The following is a 13,532-nucleotide window of genomic DNA, read 5'->3' as shown; positions in this document are numbered from 1 at the left end:
CAGTGTTGGGATTCCAGCGTCAGTATTTTGACTGCCAGGATTCCGACCGCCGGGATCCTGACCGGATCATGATAAGCTAATGGCAGCTCCAGTTGTCCCTTCAGTGACAATGTCCACAGTCTTAACATGTCAAGGATGACGTGTATTATTTGGGAACAGATTAAAGGTAGTGCAGCGATGACGAGTTACAGGACCCTGTGAAATCTTAGTACCTTGCTGCATTTTTCGGTGCTGAAATGCTCTTTTACAAAGGTTTTTAAATTGTGTTACAAAAAAACTTGCTGAAAAAAATAAGTGTCAAAAGTCAAATAAAAACACATTTTCAGCATAAACTTTGCTGTCCGCATACAGTCAAATGAATAACTCCCATTTTTGCAGGTGTGTTGAGGATTGCTTATACACACAACCATGTTACAGTATGTGGCTATTTAGAACCATGGGGGTCATTCCGACCCGATCGCTCGCTGCAGTTTGTCGCAGCGCAGCGATCGGGTCGGAACTGCGCATGCGCCGGCGCAGCAGTGCACCAGCGCATGGCAGCTTCGTTGCCTAGCGATCGCTTCTGAGACAGAGGCAGTCGCTGGGCGGGAGGGGGCTGAACGGCGGCGTTAAGCCACCGTTTAGGGGGAGCGGTCCGGCCAACGCAGGCGTGGCCGGACCGTGGGGGGGGCGGGCCGCGCCGCGGCGGCTGCGTGACAGCTACGATCAACTCGGAATGACCCCCCATGATACAAAGATCTCCATGTGTTTGTTGATTGTTCAGTCCTACCAACTGCTGGAGAGGGTAAGCTGTGGCTCTGTATGTCATGATATTTCACCTATTTCCCAAACTCTGCTAGATGTCTCCACAATGTCTCCCATGGTAGATGGATTAATTGTTGGACTGTGTTCATTAAATAGTTCCTTCCTCATAAGTAGTAACGTTATCTTTTATTGTTAGATGTGCTGTGAGAAGGTAATTAGGAATGTCTGACAAGCAGAACCTTTCCACTGCCATTATCTCCTCTGTAGTAATTACATAGTTCTTTCCTCTTCTCTTTTTATTGTACAGATCTTGCAGTTAAATGTGTACAATGGAGCATTAACCCTTTTCCATGCTCTCGGTTCCGCAGTCTCAGCAAAATAAGGGTCAATACGTGCAATGTGTGATCGCTCTAACACATGGGCTTAAATTGTTCTGACAGATCTGAAATCTATTTATAAAGTCTGGTATCAAATATTTTGTGTCATGTGATTTTATAGATTCTAAATAAATCCACTCGTAGAAATCATTAAGTCTGTATGATAGTAAGCACATATTATATAACGGATTATCTTGTTGCTGATACAGAGTTGATACCTCCAATACAGTGGTCATCCTGTTGGTCACTTTTCATTTTACCCTTATCTGTCTTTCAATGTATTATTTATCACACATAACCAATGTAGTGTGCCCTGCATGGCTTCCTCACCTGGTGCCTTAATTACTGGATCTGGCAGTAGCGGTTCCCGGGGCATGGCTAGTTCTCCTCAGTGGGTAGGACGTTGGAGGCACTCCTTCCAGCTCCTCTGGCTTCCAGGAATGAACAGGTGGCCGCGGCTCCCATAGGGATGCCAGTTCCACTTTGTTCTAGACTTAAAGAGGAAAGGATGCCAAACATATTGGCACCAGTTTCAAACACTCCTCCTTATAAAAGGCAGTCTCAGAGTACAGGTGCCAGAGTATACACTCCGTACTCCAGCGTTCCAGCCTTGTGCTTTCCTGTGCTAATTTCAGCACAGTCCTTTATACTCCTGTGCCACGTTCCTCGGATTCTGCCGCTTTTGTGTTTTGTTCCTGGTTCCTGCCTCTGCTCCTGTGTTCCCCTTCTGTTTTCCACCATTCCTGACAACTCTATGGGGGTCATTCAGATCTGATCGCTGGGCTGCTAATTTTGCTATCCTGCGTTCAGATAGTCACCGCCTAGTGTATATTCGCCGTTCAAGTGTGCGATGCTATGTGTACGCTGAGCTGCTAAAATCCACTGTGTGCAGTCTCTGCGAAGCCCAGGACTTACTCCTACAGTGCGATGAGAACAGGCTGATCAAGGCCGGAGCCGACGTCACACACCTTCCCTGAAAACGCCTTCGTTTTTCCGAGCACTCCCAGTAAATGGTCAGTTGCCACCACGATCACCTTGCGAATGCCTGCGCAAATGGAATTTTCGCACCATTCTATCGCTGGCCGGCACTGGCCATTGTTGTTGTCCAATGCGCATGTGCATTGCGGTGTATATGCATGCGCATTTACTACCTGATCATTCGCTGTGCGAAAATACACAGCAGCGATCAGATCTGAATGACCCCCTATGTCCATAAGCTTTACGGTGTTTTACCAGTGCCAAACTCTAGTGCACACCAGCCCTGCATTTAGGAACCCGGACAACAACGCCGTAGCTTTCAGTCGCACGGCCGAACGCAGGAAGATTGACATGAAGTGGGCGTTTTTAGGTGTCAACCGACCGTTTTCAGGGAGTTCTTAGAAAAACACAGGCGTGTCGGGAAAAAAAGCAGGCATGGCTGGGCGGGTGTGTGACGTCAAAAGCCAACCCTCCGTCGTTAGAATCAATGCACACGAACAGTAAGTCCAGGGCTGGTCTTGTTTTGCACAAAATTATTTTGCAGGCGCTCTGCTGCACAGGCGTTCGCACTTCTGCAAAGCGAAAATACACTTCCCAGCGGGCGGCGACTATGCGTTTGCACGGCTGCTAAAAACTGATAGCGAGCGATCAACTCGGAATGACCCCCAATGAACAGTGCATTTTTCTGATGATTTTGCAAGGATCTAGCCTAGTATTTTTATCTCCCCCATAAAAGTATGAGGCTCATTCATGTGTGGTTGTTCTTGTGTGGGGGTTGCTATCTTTTGCCGTATGCAATTGCGAGTATGTGCTAATGTGGGCGGAAGCTAACCTGAACATAGGGACGCCCACTGCAGTTGCATTACTTCTGTCCAACAGCGTATAATTTCTGATACATCGGTACCATTGTCTCAAATCGGGTCATGTTGCTCAGTCTGATTGCCAGGCTTAGCTGCTCTCTTGCGACACAGCAGAGGACTCTCTAGTCGCAAGCAAGATCGCAACTGCTAATTTATGCACAGCCAGAAAATGCCATCTGAACGCCATGATACGCCTACATTTGGCAGACCACTCTCCGTTCCCACCCCCACATGTCTTCCTGTCACTCACTTTGCGACTAATTCCAGTCCAGTTCAGAAACATGTGCAGTAAGAAAATATCGACTGATGTGCATACAATAGCTGCTTTGCGACCACACCTGAATGAGCCTCTATATGTCATCTCTTCCAGGGATTGCTTATTCTTACCAGTGTAATCCTATGTAGTGTGCCTAATATGGCTGCCTCATATGGATCCTTTGTGGTAGGAAGAATAATCCTTGGAATTGATGACCCAAAATGACTGCCTCAATTCCATGATGACTATAATTACAGAGAACCAGCAGGGGTGCCATGGGTTGGTGGTCCAACACCAAATCTACTTATGGTCAATGTGGAAAACAAAACTAGTGTATGTGTCACTTTTGCAAATTTGATTGGTTTTATTATGTTGTTTGAATTGCCTCTTATTAAAATATGTTGGTTTTTTTGGTGAGTGGGGTGGGGCTGCAGTAAGTCTTCCCACTGAATGTGATGAGCCTTGATTACTGGCATCTTCTGACTATCTGTGAAATTGAGAACATTTTGCTTGGTGATAAATGCTGTATGGTCCCCTGTAAAACTGGAAATGTCAAATAATAGCACCTATTCCAATCTTATTCTTGACCTACAAAGAAAAATCTTAAGCACTTAGGGGGTAATTCAGATCTGATCGCTTGGCAGCAATTTTTGCAGCCCTGCGATCAGATAGTCACAGCCTACAGCAGGGGTGAGGAACCTTTTTTCTACCAAGGGCCATTTGGATATTTATAAAATCCTTCGGGGGCATACAAAAATTATCAACTTGAAAATGAGGCTGCCCCCAGTAGATATGCCCCCAGTCAGTAGTTATGTCCCCAGTCAGTAGTTATGTCCCCAGTCAGTAGTTATGCCCCCCATAGATATACCCCCAGTCAGTTGTTATGCCCCTGTAGCTATGCCCCCAGTAAGTATGCCCCCAGTCACTTGTTATGCCCCATTAGATATGCCTCATCATTTGTTATGCCCCATTAGATATGCCACCAGTCAGTTGTTATGCCCCATTCGATATGCCCCCTAGTAGCGACGCTTACACACACACATTAGAAGAAAAAAAAACACAATACTCACCAGCCCCGCTCCTGCTTCCGGACCATTGCCCTCAGAACTATGGGAGAGAAGTCATGACATCTCTCCCATAACACCACACAGCCGCACACGCACACTGCCAGAGCCGGAAGCCGGAGCTCAGGAGTGATCTTCTGCCTCCGGCTGCTACTGAGGGTAAGAAGCCAGGCGCCCACTAGTAACAAAATCTCAGCGGGCGCCCGACTAGGTGAGCCTGGCCGGGCCGGATCAAGTGGCTGTGCGGGCCTAATACGGCCCTCGGGCCTGAGGTTCCCCACCCCTGGCCTACAGGGTGAGTGGGTTTTTGCTGTGCAGGTGTGCGATCACATGTGTAGCAGAGCTGCAAAAAACTGATTTTGTGCAGTCTCTGCGCAGCCCAGGACTTACTCAGCCACTGCGATCACAACAGGCTAATCGAAACCGGATTTGACATCAGACACCCTCCCTGAAAACGCATGGACACGCCTGCGTTTTTCCAGACACTGCCTGAAAACGATCAGTTGCCACCCACAAACGGCCCCTTCCTGTCAATCTCCTTGCGATCGCCCGTGCGAATGGATTTTTTTCGTACCTGCCTGTCGCAGGACGCCGATGCCCATTGCAGCCATGCACAGTTCGGATCTGATCACCCGCTGTGCGTAAAACGCACAGCAGCGATCAAATCTGAATTAGGCCCCAAGTGTGAACTCAGCCTAGTTCCTTCCATTGCACTATAAAAAATATTCCACCGCCTCACCTGTATAAAGCATAACCTTATTGTTCTTTCCAATGCAAGCTAGATCCCCATCGCTGTAAAGTGCATCAGTGTCGCGTCGGGAATCCGCCGGCACTTAATTGAATTCCCCTCCTAAATGTATAATCTTTTTTCTATAAAAAGTGAATGATTCTAGCTTAGGTTATCCCATCCACTGTCCGTGGTGCTGATTCGGGAAATGGAACATGCATAGTCACCAATACCATTCATTTATGAATAGGATAAGAGTTAAATGAAACAAACCCAACATATACAGTACTCAGTTATGAAACCAGTTTAGGCACTGATTGGAAGCATGCTATGGATCTTGTGAAGCAAGGGTCATGAGAAGTGGAGACCAAATGAATCAGAATCCTATACATTTCACAAACCAAGAGTGGTAGAGTTGTTCAATCCAAAGCAATGGATTGTGGAACAAACCACATAAAAATACAATAATATGTGACAAATAGGTTCCATCATAAATACATGGTAAGCTGTCAGAGAAATGTTTAGATAATTGTTTGCACCCTCACAAGCAATTGTAACTTTTATTATCCCTTTTGGGGAATATGCTTACGTTCCATAGTGGAATAAATAGCTAAAAAATAAACCAGCTTTGCCCTTGAGTCTTCCTTGGTGACTCAGTGCAAGGTTTCCTAACTCAGGTACCAAAAACACATCAGGTTTTGAAATTCCCTCAATCAAGCAAAGATGAGATAACCTATTTTATTGGGTAAGCATTTTTTTATTGGGTATTGGGGGTCATTCCGAGTTGATCGCTAGCTGCCGTTGTTAGCAGCGCAGCGATCAGGCTAAAAATCGGCACTTCTGTGCATGCGTATGGTGCCCAATGCGCACGCGCGACGTACTTTCACAAAAGCCGATGCAGTTTTACACAAGGTCTAGCGACGCTTTTCAGTCGCACTGCTGGCCGCAGAGTGATTGACAGGAAGTGGGTGTTTCTGGGTGGTAACTGACCGTTTTCGGGGAGTGTGTGAAAATACGCTGGCGTGCCAGATAAAAACGCAGGAGTGCCAGATAAAAACACAGGAGTGGCTGGAGAAACGGGGGAGTGGCTGGCCGAACGCAGGGCGTGTTTGTCATGTCAAAACAGGAACTATATAGTCTGAAGTGATCGCTAGCTAGGAGTAAGTCTCGAGCTACTCAGAAACTGCACAATCTTTTTTTGTAGCAGCGCTGCGATCCTTTCGTTCGCACTTCTGCTAAGCTAAGATACACTCCAAGAGGGAGGCAGCTTAGTGTTTGCACTGCTGCTAAAAGCAGCTAGCGAGCGATCAACTCGGAATAGGGCCATTATCCCACCTGTTTATCCACAAATCCACAAACCATGATCTTCTAAAGCTGGAATACAACCCGTTTCTTGTTATAGAGATATTTCCTATCCAGGTTGATTGATGTAATTAAATAAGATAAAACCTTGTGTTCGACACACTCACAACCTGTAAGGGATTGTAACACAAAGGCTGACCTGTGCTTTTCACAATTAGCAATGTGTCTATGCTGCTTTGCTCATTTGGGTCAGTGCAACATTTATATATTACATTATGACTGGTATTTAATAATCATATAATAAATCTCCAGTTTCTACATATTGTAAACGCTCTTTATCACAAATGACCAATTGTGTAATGTAGCTGCATTTATCAGAACGTAATACAGCTTCTTAAGGTGCGCAATATATAAAGTAACAAGCATATTATTCAGCCCCCCAATTGTTTGACAAATAATACTCTAATTGTACAGCGGCAGTCCAGAGGCAGTATTTCCCACCCGAGTCCCCCGTCAATTCCCACCCAGTCCCCCCTCCTCATTGTGCTGATCCGGATTATGTATAGTGATCAAGATGGGCTCTGGTTACAATGTACAATGTCAGATATCAACAGACTGCTGAAAATGTTCATACAGTACTAGGGGTCATTCAATTATGTTTTTTTTTTGCAGGGGAAAATTTTTCAGTTGGCAAATTGTTCACCTTAGTGCACATATAACGTTCTCACTGGTGCAGATAATTGTCCTCCCACAATACCGAGGCTAGAGGTAAGATTCAGGGATTGGGGAATCAAAAGAGCTTATAGACACATATCTATATATCTAAAGTACATATACATAGCTAAAATACATATAGACAGACACATATCAGTGGCAAACGCAGGGTTTCTAGAGGGGGGTTTCCAAATTCAATCCACAATCTCCCACTCTGCGGAACACTGGAGCAAGTGCGGGAGTCTGGGGGAGCGATATAAGAACCTAATAACTACTTTGGATATTAATGTAAACATTGGTCTTTTTAAACATTGGATACTGTATGGAATACAGTATTATTAGTTAACACTATAGATGGTCTATAGTATAGGCTGTATCAAACATATTTAAATAACAAATAAGATGAGTGGTCAGGAAAAGTTAAACATACCAAAATAAATATACAAACATAATAGATTTCTAAGCACACATTCTCCCACCTCATAGTAAGGTTCCTGTCTCTTCTCCCTGTTAAATACACTCTGGTCCAGTGTACTGATTGAGGACTGAGATCCAAGCACACAGTAAACTTGGTAGAAGAATCTTCTACTACTGGGCATGTGCAGCATCTCTGCTCTGTCACTTAAATTGCATGATGTGGTGGCAGTTCTAGTAATCCTATTACACACCATTGCTATTGTTGTTATAATTTGAGCCACTTTCCAAGATGAGGGGGGTTTCCAGTAACCAGAAATCCCCCCCCCCCCCACCCCTGCGTTTGTCTATGCATACAATATCTACATGTTAACATAATGTTTCATTTAACTCTGCAAAATATGCACCAGTGAACTCACGGGCTCATTACTAAGCCACTATGATTCAGCTGCTCTCTCTGCAGCCCTGATCTGATCAGACACTGGATCATGGAAGTGACCAGACGAAAACTACTGCCACCAATGACTGAACTGCCCCTAGTGGTAAAGAGTGCTAGTGCTGGGGTGGCATCTTGGCAACTCTAGTAGGCAGGGTAAGGCATTCTAAACGAGGCTCGGCTGTTAGCCTGTGATGTTCCTAAGGAGATTTGCACTTTCATTTTTCAGAAGGAAGCACACAAACACAATACGCTTCCAAAAGGACACATTAATGTCACTGAAAACGCAAGAGAGCTTCTGTTCCCTGAGCACTGCAGGCAAAACTTCCTCAGTTAGAGTCCCATGGCTGATGTGACCGGGAAAATGTGTGAAAAATAATTAAAATCCCTTCTTTCCTCCTTATTTTTCTTTCGCTTCTTCTTTCTTCTTTATTAACCCCCCCCCCCCCCCCCCAGACATTTTTTATTAATATTGTTGATTTGTAAGGCACCAGAGTACTCTGCAGTTCCCTACAGTGGAGAAAACAGTATATATATATATATATATATATATCTATCTATCTCAGAGATATCAAATGTAGACAAAATAAGTGCAGACATGAAAAGGGAAGGGAAGGCTTGGTTCATGAGCGTTTACAATCTAATGGGAGCGTAGATTGTGATAGCAGCAAGGGTTAACCTGTGGGAGTACTATATGTGGGATTAGGACAGGTCAGGGGCAGATCTGAAAGGACATAATTTACCTTTTAACTTTTAGTTTGATATGTGTGAAGGGGTCGTGTTGCTAAGGGTTTTGTAGGAGAATAAGAGTAATTGACCACACTAGGCTGGACTTTGCCTGACATGGTTGCATCTGATGCGACCTATCAGAAAGCTCACTGTGTGGCTGTAGGAAGAGAAGCTTATGTCCCTCTGCTTCCTACTTCCCTCCCCCCAGTGTCCGCTGTTCTTGCCGATCACTATTGATTGGTCAGCCCGGCAGTATCCCCCACCCAGTGGCTGCAGACACTAGCTTGTAAAAAAAAACACCCCTCACCTGTCATGAGGCGCTCCGGAGGCTGCAGAGAGGATCTCGTGCCGGGAGTAATTGTAGTTGCGATGTCCAATCATGGTTGCGATCTTATTGTTTTTTTTAAATGTGTTTTTTTTAAAGAAAACTGTACTTATAATAAATGTTCTTAGCCTAATTCAATACTACAAAAAAAACCCCAGAAATTTCTGAGCGGTTTTTGGAGAAAAATATCAGTTAAGTGGTTAATTGGATTCTAGATGATCTTTGGAGCCAATTTAGTGATTGGCAGAATAGTGAGGTAGGCGTGAAGCTGCAGTGGAAGCAGAATATTCTTGCACTAGATTTAAGAATGGATTGATGAGGGGAATGGCAGATATGTGTTAGTTTGAGTAGTTGAGTATGGGGATGGTGAGAGAGTGGGGGAAAAAGTTTGCATCTTGAATGACAAAGGGCACATTCTAGCAATTTTCTCAAGTAGAGGTAAGGATTGTGAGAGACAACGGATTTGATGATGTGCTATTGCTTAGCAACCATCTCTGATTCACTCCCACAGAGCCTATTGGGCTCTTTCAGTCAGGTGGTGTCGTCAGTGACTTAGGGCCATCTTTTTGGTTTTAGCCTTGTTTAAAAGTAAACAATTCCTCCTACACCGCTTAAGCAATTTAGCAACCTCATTCCTGTATGCTTCCTTGTCCTCATTACTTATTAATCCAATAATGGCAGTGTCATCCGCAACAACAAGACTTCCTCCAAGATGGATTGCCCCAACTTGACTACCTGGGGCCTATCCCACAAAAAATGTAAGATCTAATTACAAATATATCCATAGAGACCTAACTTAACAATTTGGATACCAAGAACTTTAAACTATAGTTTTAAAGTAGAACTAAAATCAAACAAATAAAATTCTCACATAGCCCTTCTGCTCCAGATTAGTCTGCATGTGATGTAAAACAGTCAGAACACCTTCATCAATTGAATGATTTGCCCTATAGGCAAATTGAAGACTCAGCAGAGAAGGACTTAATCTAGCTCAACACCAGATGCTCAAAACATTTCATCACCAGAGATGTCAAAGCTATTGGATGACATTTTGGAGTACCACTCCTTGGGACAGGGAGAATAGTTGTGGCCTTAAAACAGGCACCAAACAGTGATCGACAGATAAGTTGACTATAAATGTGAAAATCCCTCTTAACTACTGACAAGACTCCCTAAGGACCTTGCCCTGAATGTCATCCGAACCTGCAGCCTTACCAGGAACCAGACTGTGCAGACACTGCAAAACTTACGGCTCATCTAGCACCAAGGGTGAATCCTCTGACCTATTCTTCAGGACCTTAGTATTTGACTTTATCTTTACCAAACCGAGAATAAAATACATTCAGATATTTCACCAATGAACTATTTGCCCCACTGATCACAGCCTTTTTTAATTAATAATTCATGATATCATGGATATACTTTCACATACTCCTCTGATTAAATGTTTCCTCAATCCTTATCCTATTTTAGCTCTCCTAATATCTTTGCTTAGGTCAGACCTGGCAACCTGGAAAACTTCTTTGTCACCAAATTTAAAGGACCTGTCATGAACCTGAATTAAGGAATGGTCCTCTCCATTTAACCAGGGTTTCTCGTTTGCAAATACAGTATAACTTTTCCTGACTGTTACACTCTCAACACAGTTAATGTAGCTTAGGAACATAGAAGCAAGCAGGTCAACATTATGGACCCAGATGGCCCAAGTGATTCTTATCTGCCATCAAATTCTATGTTTTTATGTATCTATCCTAGATTCCTCAATTAACATTTTCCTATTTGTCAGTTCTTGTAGTCAAGGGTGTGGCTACCATAGGTGCAGGGAGTGCAGCTGTTATGGGGCCCAGAGCTGAGCAAAGCCCACCTTCCCTGTGTCACTGACCTGGGTTGGGAGTGTTGAGAACTCGGGGGTTCTTCCGATGATGGGGAAGAAGAACCACAGCTGGGCCGGAGCAGGGATGGCCGGATGTAGGTTTTCCTCATGCAGAACTTAGCCGTATTAACCGACATGTAATGCTAAAGAATTAGTTGTGGCCAAGGCTTGGGGCCGATGCTGAAGTACACAGAAGAATGAAGAACTTGTGAGCGATGCTGAAGAGATGAATGAAGATTTGAGAACGATGTTGAAGCACACAGAAGAATGAAGAACTTGTGAGCGATGCTGAAGAGATGAATGAAGATTTGAGAACGATGTTGAAGCACACAGAAGAATGAAGAACTTGTGAGCGATGCTGAAGAAATAAATGAGGATTTGAGATTTAGTGTAACTCTGGAAGTTTGGGAGGCGTTCCACTTAGGGATACCCTGTAATACTGGAAGCACAGGAGGTGTCCCTCTGAGAGATACACTGTAATGCTGGTAACGCAGAGAATGTCCCACTGAGTGATACACTGTAACGCTGGTAGCACAGGGAAGGTTCCACTGAGTGATACACTGTAACGCTGGTAGCACAGGGAAGGTTCCACTGAGTGATACACTGTAACGCTGGTAGCACAAGGAAGGTTCCACTGAGTGATACACTGTAACGCTGGTAGCACAGGGAAGGTTCCACTGAGTGATACACTGTAACGCTGGTAGCACAGGGAAGGTTCCACTGAGTGACGCACTGTAACGCTGGTAGCACAGGGAAGGTTCCACTGAGTGATGCACTGTAACGCTGGTAGCACAGGGAAGGTTCCACTGAGTGATACACTGTAACGCTGGTAGCACGGGGAAGGTTCCACTGAGTGATACACTGTAACGCTGGTAGCACAGGGAATGTCCTACTGAAAGATACTCTGTAACGCTGGTTGCACAGGGAATGTCCCACTGAGAGATATGCTGTAACGCTGGTAGCACAGGGAATGTCACACTGAAAGATACTCTGTAACGCTGGAACACAGGAGACGTTCAGCTTGAGAACACGCTGGACGCTGCTAGCACTGGTGATCATTGGAAAGACGATACTCAGGCGCCGGGGCTCTGTACAGCGTCTGCCTTTGAAGTTCCCGCCTTCTCCCGATTGGCAGAAGGGGCCGATGACGTCACCCGCTCACCACGCTCTCGTGGATTCCGGGCGCAATGGCGGCGCCCACACCCCGGGAATCCGCCGGAGGCAGCACCAGCAAGACGCGACGACCTGGAGCCCGCCGGGGGCGACGACCGCCGGGAGACCCAGCGCACCCGGAGCGGTAAGCGCGGCAGCCACAGCGCCGCGAGTGTGACACCCTGTCACAGTTACATGTGTTATACACAAGGGTGTAGCTACCATAGGTGCAGGGAGTGCAGCTGCTATGGGGCCCAGAGCTGAGAGAGGCCACCTTCCCTGTTACAGTTACATGTGTTATATACAGGGTGTAGCTACCATAGGTGCAGGGAGTGCAGCTGCTATGGGGCCCAGAGCTAAGAGGGGCCACCTTCCCTGTCTCAGTTACATGTGTTATACACAGGGGTGTAGCTACCATAGGTGCAGGGAGTGCAGCTGCTATGGGGCCCAGAGCTGAGAGGGGCCACCTTCCCTGTCACAGTTACATGTGTTATGCTCAGGGGTGTAGCTGCCATAGGTGCAGGGAGTGCAGCTGCTATGGGGCCCATAGCAGAGAGGGGCCACCTTCCCTGTTACAGTTACATACGTTATATACAAGGGTGTAGCTACAATAGGTGCAGGGAGTGTAGCTGCTATGGGGCCCAGAGCAGAGAGGGGCCCACCTTTCCTGTCACAGTTACATACGTTATATACAAGGGTGTAGCTACCATAGGTGCAGGGAGTGCAGCTGCTATGGGGCCCAGAGCAGAGAGTGGCCCACCTTTCCTGTCACAGTAACTTGTGTTATATACAAGGCGTGGCTACCATAGGTGCAGGCTGAGCAGCTGCTATGGGGCCCAGAGCAGAGAGGGGCCCACATTCCCTGTCGAAGTTGCATGTGTTATACACATTTTTACTATTGGGTGACACATAGGGGCCCTTACAAATTTATGTCTACAAAATTATATTTTGTAAAATAAACTAGGGCAGTACTGTGGGACATAACATTAACTAAGGCACTACTATAATACAGAAAATGAACTAGGGATCTGTTATGGGGCATAAAATGAATAACTGCTGTGGAAAGGTGTCTTTTTATAAACGTTGGGACTGGGACCCCTTCAAAATGTTGCTATAGAGCCCACAAAGTTCTGGCTAAGCCCCCTGCCTGTAGTCTCTCCATTGCTCCTACAGGCCAAACCTGAACAGCTTTCCTAGTAGACCCAACACGTTAAGCTGTGGCTTTGTGTACAGGGATCTACATGAACTGGAAATACATGAACTGCAAAGGGGTGTTTAAATAAAATCTGGCCCTTCTGGCATTTGCAACAAATCAGTACAGGTATTGAAGCTGAAAATATAATACAGAAAGCATAAAAAGAGTCAATGTCAACTCAGCTGAAGTTAGATCATTTTATAAAAATAATAATGATAATAATTTTATTTATATAGCACTCTTTCTTCAACAGGACTCAAGGTGCTTTACAGATATCAAAAACACACTGCACATAATACAGAAGACTTAAGTAAAACAGCAGTAGACAAGCTACACAGACATAAAAAAAAAGAGAAAGCAGGATTGGTGTAGGCATTTTGGGTAAT

The 13,532-nt window shown here is 45.3% G+C and overlaps 1 long non-coding RNA gene across 5 annotated transcripts in view; it reads left to right on the top strand.

Annotated features, from left to right (window-relative positions):
• The window catches only part of LOC134968615 (uncharacterized), a 305,385-nt gene that overhangs the window by 279,994 nt on the left and 11,859 nt on the right, over positions 1-13,532 (top strand). Inside the window, exon 3 of one of the 5 annotated variants that reach the window (XR_010189341.1) lies at positions 6,981-7,076. The exons of the other annotated variants lie outside the window; for them this stretch is intronic. This is a non-coding gene — a long non-coding RNA (uncharacterized LOC134968615). The remainder of the gene's footprint in view (positions 1-6,980; positions 7,077-13,532) is intronic. 5 annotated transcript variants of the gene reach the window in all.

Source organism: Pseudophryne corroboree, chromosome 11 (assembly GCF_028390025.1).
Source record: "Pseudophryne corroboree isolate aPseCor3 chromosome 11, aPseCor3.hap2, whole genome shotgun sequence".
Classification (NCBI taxonomy): Eukaryota; Metazoa; Chordata; class Amphibia; order Anura; family Myobatrachidae; genus Pseudophryne; species Pseudophryne corroboree.
This window is presented reverse-complemented; position numbering and strand designations above follow the sequence as displayed.